Source organism: Elaeis guineensis, chromosome 3 (assembly GCF_000442705.2).
Source record: "Elaeis guineensis isolate ETL-2024a chromosome 3, EG11, whole genome shotgun sequence".
Taxonomy (NCBI): domain Eukaryota; kingdom Viridiplantae; phylum Streptophyta; class Magnoliopsida; order Arecales; family Arecaceae; genus Elaeis; species Elaeis guineensis.
This window is the reverse complement of record NC_025995.2, coordinates 62,590,565-62,597,916: the sequence shown is the minus strand read 5'-3', so window position 1 is coordinate 62,597,916 and position 7,352 is coordinate 62,590,565. Positions and strand designations below refer to the sequence as shown.

General features: G+C 37.9%; 1 non-coding gene across 1 annotated transcript; it reads right to left on the bottom strand.

Annotated features, from left to right (window-relative positions):
- Positions 1–6,984: 6,984 nt before the first annotated feature.
- Positions 6,985–7,090, bottom strand: LOC140856734 (small nucleolar RNA R71). The gene has a single exon (XR_012140339.1). It is a non-coding gene; the product is annotated as a small nucleolar RNA R71 (small nucleolar RNA).
- Between the last annotated feature and the right edge of the window lie 262 nt (positions 7,091–7,352).

The following is a 7,352-nucleotide window of genomic DNA, read 5'->3' as shown; positions in this document are numbered from 1 at the left end:
CTTATACATGTATTTATAGATTAAACAGTTTAATCTAATATTCTTTCGTTAAAAATTTTTGAAATGCATGCATGAAACCCCAGCGCAAATTTTCAGCGAGAACATAATTGAGTAGGGTTGCTCTTCCCACCAAGCAAAGAACTTTCCACCGCCAATTAGAAATCCTCCTAGTAACCTTCTCATGAAAAGCTAAAAAAGTTTCAGATCTCAATGGCTTGCTAGACAAAGGGATACTAAGGTAGTCCCACACCCCAATAACTTCATGCATAGCAAGAAGCCTATAAATTTGCCTTTTGATTCTCCTAGGGATAGCTGGGCTAATCATGATTTGGGACTTTGATAGATTAATAGCTTGACCAGAGATAGAACAATAGACATCAATGACAGCTTTCATATAGCCTACATCCCAAACATTAGCCTTTGCCACCACCAAGCAATCATCCGCAAAGAAAAGATGAGAAACTGTAGGCCCTCCCCTCTGAACCTTATAGGATTTCAAAAGATTGATACTCACTACATAATGAAGGAATTTGGAAAGGACCTAAATAGAACAAAGAATAAACAAGTAAGGTGACAAAAGGCAACCCTGTCTTAATCCACTGGTGGTATGAAACCATTGAGAAGGGGAACCATTGACTAGAATAGCAAATTTTGGTGAAACAATGCATCCCTTAATCTAAGTTATAAATAGAGGATGAAATCCAAATTGAGATAAAACTTGAAAGAGAAAGGGCCAATGCACTTGGTCAAATGCCTTTTCCATATCGAGCTTCATGAAAGCCAACCCCCTAGAAGGAGAAGCTTTCTCAAGAGTATGCATTATTTCTTGAGCTAACAAAATATTTTTAGTAATGTTTCGACCATGGATAAAGGCTCCTTGTTCGAGTGATATGATGGCTGGAAGAAGAGGTTTAAGTCTATTAGCTAGGATTTTGGTAGCTATCTTATAAATGGTGTTACACAAAGTGCTCTATCTAAAATCTGAGATGTGAAGTGAGTTGCTCTTCTTTGGCAGTAGAGTAATATAGATTTTTTTCCAAGCATCCGGCATCATAGTCTTTGTAAAGAAATAATGAATACCTTTGAAGACATCTCCTTTAATTATATCCCAAAAATAATGGAAAAACATGGCTAAGAAACCATCTGGTCTAGGGCCTTGTCACTTTGCAAACCCCAGACAACATCCTCCACCTCTTCCATGGTCACCATTTGGATTAATTAGGCATTTAGATCCTCTGAAATCACTGATGAAAGAATTGGAATGTCTAGCTCTTCAATATCTTGTTGAGTAGCCCATCGATCATTAAAAGGTACAAATAACATTTAGTAATTTCCTTAAATATGTACCTCTTGTCCTTGTGCATTATGAAGCATTGAAATCTGATTACCCCTCCTTCGAATCATAATAAAATGATGGAAAAAGGAAGTGTTAGCATTGCCCTTGTTCAACCAAGAGATTTTAGATTTTTATTTCCATAAAATCTCTTGAAGATGAAGGTTCTTGTGATATGCTTGGAGACAAGATAATAGCTGAAAATGCTAATCAGCCATGAGATCTTGACATTGAGATTCTAATAATTGAAGTTAGTTAAACTTGTTATACAATTGCTACCCCTTGGTGAAAAGGTTTCTGATTTGATGCTTCCATCTCATAATTGCTTTTCTAGCATTAGATAATAGCATCATTAACCTAACACCAGGAGAGAAGCTTTTAGTACAATGCCAAGCTTGAGTGACTACTTCCTGAAATCCCTCACAATGAAGCCAAAACTTTTCAAAGCAAAAGAGTGGTGGATTTCAGAAAATTTCACCAATTAGAGATATCAAAAGTGGGCAATGGCCCGAGGCAAACCTAACAAGGTGGGAAACAGTTGCATCTTCAAAACACTTTAACCATGAGTAAGATGCAAAAGAGTGATCAATTCTTTCCCACACTCTAGCCAGCCCTAGCCGATTATTGCACCAAGCAAACCAAGGACCTTGACAACCCAAATCTACAAGGCTATATCTCTACAAAAAGCATCTGAACTCTCTGATATCCCTATCCACATAAAATGACTTCCCTTCTTTTTTATTTCAGGGTTGACAATGCAGTTAAAATCACCGACAAGAAGCAAAGCTAAGCCCATAGATAACACCGCTTCAACTTGCTACCAGAGAACCCTCCTTTCCACTCCATAAGTGCTAGTGTACATTACACACAAGACCCATGGGGGTTTCTGATCTACTAAAATAACACCGAATGCCACCTGTCGGTTAGCATAAGTGAAATTGATATTGCCAACCCCTTTGTGCCATACTATTAAAATTCCTCCAAAAACCCCAATGGTAGGAATCATATAAATATTCCACACTTGCCCCAAAATCCTTTAAACCCACTCTTTCCCTTGATTTGACAACCTCATCTCCAAAAAATAGCAGATATCTAGCTTAAACTGGCTAATCATCATTCTAGAGTAAAAAGCAAAGGGGGGCTTGGCAGCAACCCTGTAGTTCCATGAGAGGATCTTCATAGGTTAGAAAGAGAGAGTGCTCCCAAACCCCCTTCAGTCACACATGATTTCTTCCTTGAAGAATCTTTAATAGACATACCACTTCTAGAAATGTTTTCTAAGGTAAATTGAAGTTGATTGAAGTATGAAGAAAAATCATGAGAAAATTTACCCTGATGAGTGTGCAAGCTTGGGTTAGAAGGAGCCTCAAATGATGAGCTAGAAGCTTGCACATCTTGCTGGTTGACAGCATGAGTGGCATTAAAGGATCCCACTAGTCTCCATACTTCCGTACAAGAGCTCTTATATGTTTTGGAACTAAAGCATTGGTAGATTGCAACCGGATCTTCTCTTCTCTAGTCGGTGACTCCTTGAGAATTATAACTTTAGAAATAAAAAGAGAAATCGAGCTAGATGAATGGTTGACTAGTGACACTTAGTGGGAGATCTTTTTCGCTTGTCCTTTAGAATTATTAAAGCTGATGAAGTAGGTGAGGTAACCGCTATGTCCATACTTTGGGCTTCTGAATGCTCCGTAGGATCATCAGTCGCCAATGGACCAAATCGGGATCCCGATCCGCTTGCATGGGCTTTGTCGGCACCAATAGATGGAGATTCAAGTGATAATTATCTAGAAGTTTTCTTAGGAAGGGACCATGCATCTGAAGATTATCCACCAGTAGAAGCAAAAAAGGGTTTTTGATTGACTGTTTTGTTGACTCCGGAGTACCTGGTACCCTGGCCACATGAATCCAAGGTCCATAAACTTGTTTGGACTCCTGAATCTTCGCACAACTATAGGATTCCATAGTTCTTCCGAGAAGCCCATAGGAGTAGCACAAATCCAGCAGCTCTTCGTAACTGAATTCTGCCATATAAAATTATCCTTCACCCTAATTCTTGTTCCTAGGCAAACCAACTTTGATTCATCCATTAATATACAAACACTAGCAATCCCTTCCTGGTAGATGATTTTGTCCAATCGTCAAGGAACAAAGGAGATCCTGTTACAGACATAATTTTAAAAATGTTCTCCCTATCCCATAATTCTATGGGAAGGCTTGGTAACTGAATCCAAACCCTAAGTTGGTGAACATCATCCTGACTAGGATTGAAATTCGATCTCCAACTTTTCAATGCAAGCAACTGGCTGGCTAAAGGCCAAGGGCCTCTGGCCAAGATATGGCCTTGGACCACCTCTGATGGTAGGTCAAAAAGTAAGACACCATTTGAGAGTGAGGAAACTTAAAATTTGCCTTCTACATTCCTATTAGATGTATGTCCTAGAAGCCAATATGACTGACATATTGTAATAAATGTAGGATATAATTTTATACTTAATACATTAATTTGATCAATAAAAGGGCAAGTTTAATTTTCATTCAAGAGTGATGTGTCCTTGAATCATCCATAGAATTAATACTTCAATACATATTCTCAAGGTGTTAAGAATTAGAAGCATGCATAATTAATTTTTAAATACTTTCGATTATAGTATCATCATAAGGATGGTGATCGATCCGGATAGACCGACACACAGATCGCTTCCTTTAGAATAGATATCTCTGATCTATAGTGTAAAGACACTGAGCAACGAGTGTGGATAGTTGTTCGAGAATAACTAATACTGAGCATGACCATATGAGAGATTACTTAGATCTCTAATCAATCATTAGTGATTATCTCAATATTATAGTTATGTAAATGATCCTTTAATCTATGATGGTATGATTGCTCACAGTGAGGTTACTGGATACATAAATATGGCCTCATTGAGATCTTGTAGTGGATATTAATGATGGTTGATCCATTGTAAGAGTATGATGTACATCTGGATGGAATCTATCGATCTTGATAGAGAGAGTAGTCCTATAGGATTTGAGAGGCTAAGTTCAAGAGTCTATGGCCATAGCAGTATGATTGATGAAAAAGAGTTTCTATGAGGATCATAATTAGACTTAAGCTAATCGAATCTATCATATGACTAATGATGAGGTTTGACTATTTATCCACGACCTGCCATCTAGTCGAAACTCATAATAGAGAAACTGCATCACATGTGAACTACACCTTGAGGTACTATTTCGGTTCTACTGGATTGTCACTACATACTGCGAGGTGTTACTGATAGATTATGAGAGCTCACTAGGGTTGCTCAAGATCGACAATCCTTGATGAGTTAGAGTGAAATCGTTCTGATCATTGAAAAGAGTTTTAATGATACTATGATAGAGATCATAGTATATCTCACTACCAGATAGAATTAAATCTATAGAGTCACACAACAAAAAGATTAGATCTGGAATAAGTAATTGAGCTTATGAAGTCTTAATTAGATTTAGACAAAATCTATTGGGTTCAGGATAATCTTGCTAGCACATGGTTGAACCTAATTTTTTCTTTGCACTTAAATTTATTATTTGATAAGATTAATTCAAGTTAATTATTTACTTATGATCTAAATAAATTAGATTCATTGGGTTTTAATTATTTGGTGCCTAGGGTTTTGGATCATCTGAATTAAGGGTTCAAACTCTTAATCAATTTTCTTGATTATTTGCATGGAGCGCCACTTGATTTGATCAAGTTGGGTATGCCCACTTAAAAGAGGGCATGTGGGACTAGCATGGGGCATCCCCTAGGCCCCATGTGGCATGTGAAAATATGGGTACAAAGGCTCCAATAGTTGGCACCTAATGGATCTCCTAAAGGGAGTCAAATATCTAAGGCTACAAGGATTCCTAATGCAAGTAAGACTTGTATTAAGGGGCTATTTGGTTATGAATAGGATTCAAACCTTTTGCCTATTTAAAAGAAGACTTCTCTAAGGCTCTTTACATCAAAATTCCAACAGCCCCCATGCCTCCTAAGAGTCCCCATGCCTTTCCTTCTCTTCTCTCCATTGGATCCAATGTCCAAAGGAGTTGGGCATCTGATAAACACTTAATTTAAGTCATTTAAAATAGAAAATTATATTTAATTTATTTTATTTATTAAAAATTTGATGCTTCTTTTTATGTTTTACAAGAAAGGGATCGTCGATACAAAGAGTCCGATTCACAGATCAAAAAGACTCAAGTTTGAAGAAAATTAGACTTAAAATAAAATTAAAATAAAAGAAGGATGCATACGGTATTATAAAAAATGAAGATACTATGCAAGGAATCCAAAAAGGATATAGGCATCATTTTAAAGAAACAAAAGTTTCTTTTTGTAATCAAAAAGCCTAACAGCTAACGGGCGCGCGGTAGTGCGGGCATGCAGCAGTGCGAGCGTGCGGCAGTCCGGGCGCGCGGCAGTGCGGGCGTGGGTGCGCAGCATGGTGGGTTCGTGGGGAGTTTGTGCTGGTGGACACAGTGGCGAACAGGCGGACGCTCATGATAGCAGACGGATCTAAAAATTAAAGGAAAAAATATAATACTTGGAAATACTTCAAGAGGAAGAATTTATATTTACTTTATCTGCTTGTGATCTTTCCATCTCATCTGCTTATGCTTGCATAACCTAGACCTTAATCTAAAATTAATTAGATGTTGACCCCTAAGGATTTCGAGCTTATTAAGACAAGTGACCCTGAGAGTTGAACCAGGTTAGACTTGGTCAGCTAGTTGGCGTCTAGGCAAGTGGTTTACGAGACGACTGGGCCCGAAGGAAGGTGATTTTTAATTGGTTCCGTTCGCTGACCTGACCAATTTAATTGGTGTCTAAGGAAAGCAACGGAGGGACTCCCACCAACCTTACACTTATCTGGCCAGTTGGTTGGTCAAGCTCCGACTTGGAGGGCTTGAAGGCTAATTACAGCTATGAGCTGTCTAGAACTAGGGTAACTTTAGGATAGAGAGTCCACTACGTGCTAACTTGATTGTAATTAAAATCTAACCACAACTAATTCTTCTATTAGTTTTAGGGCTTCTTAGGATCTCTTCTTTAGAACTTTTTTCTCTCTTCTCTTCTCCACTTAATAAAAAAAAAAATCCTTAACAGACTAGGATAGTCCTACATAGACTTTTTAGTTGCATGTTAGGTCGACGATCACTAAAACCCGACTTGCAACCATTAGACGAAGAATTAGAAAAGACTCTTAGGACTATCTAAGTTAGAAACATGACGGCACCTGGTGAGGCTAATCCTCCATGCTCATTGAGAGAATATTTCACTCCATCCTCGTATACCTACTCTCCATGCATTCAAGCACCTCCAGTAGAAGCTACCCAATATGAGATTAAGTCTAGCATTATTCAAATATTGCCATCATTCTATGGACTTAGTAACGAGGACCCATACAAACACTTGGATGAATTTTTTGAAATTTGTTCCACAGTAAAAATTCAAAACTTCTCCGATGATGCCCTTAGGTTGAAACTGTTCTCTTTCTCACTTAAAGACAAAGCCAAGCATTGGTTAAACTCCTTAGACTCTATAACCATTTCAACTTGGGAACATCTTCAGAGAGAATTTCTCAAGAAATACTTTTCAATTAGAAAAACAAATCAAATTAAAAAAGCTATCACTAGTTTTTTCCAATTGGAGGGTGAACTTTTTCATGAGACATGGGAAAGGTTAAGGGACCTCATTCGTAAATGTCTACACCATGATGTCCCTAAATGGCAACTTTGTTAGTGTTTTTATGATGGTCTATCAGAGAAACACCGACAAATGGTTGATGCATCATGTGGTGGGACATTCATACTAAAGAGTGAGGATGAAGCCTGGCAGCTCTTTGAAATACTTAGTGAGAATTTCCTACATCATATGTCTGCCACCTCTAAAGAACAACCCATGCTTCAACAACAAAAAAGTAGAATTTATCAGGTTGGAAACATCATGGATATCCACAGTAAGGTAGATGAACTGTCCCAA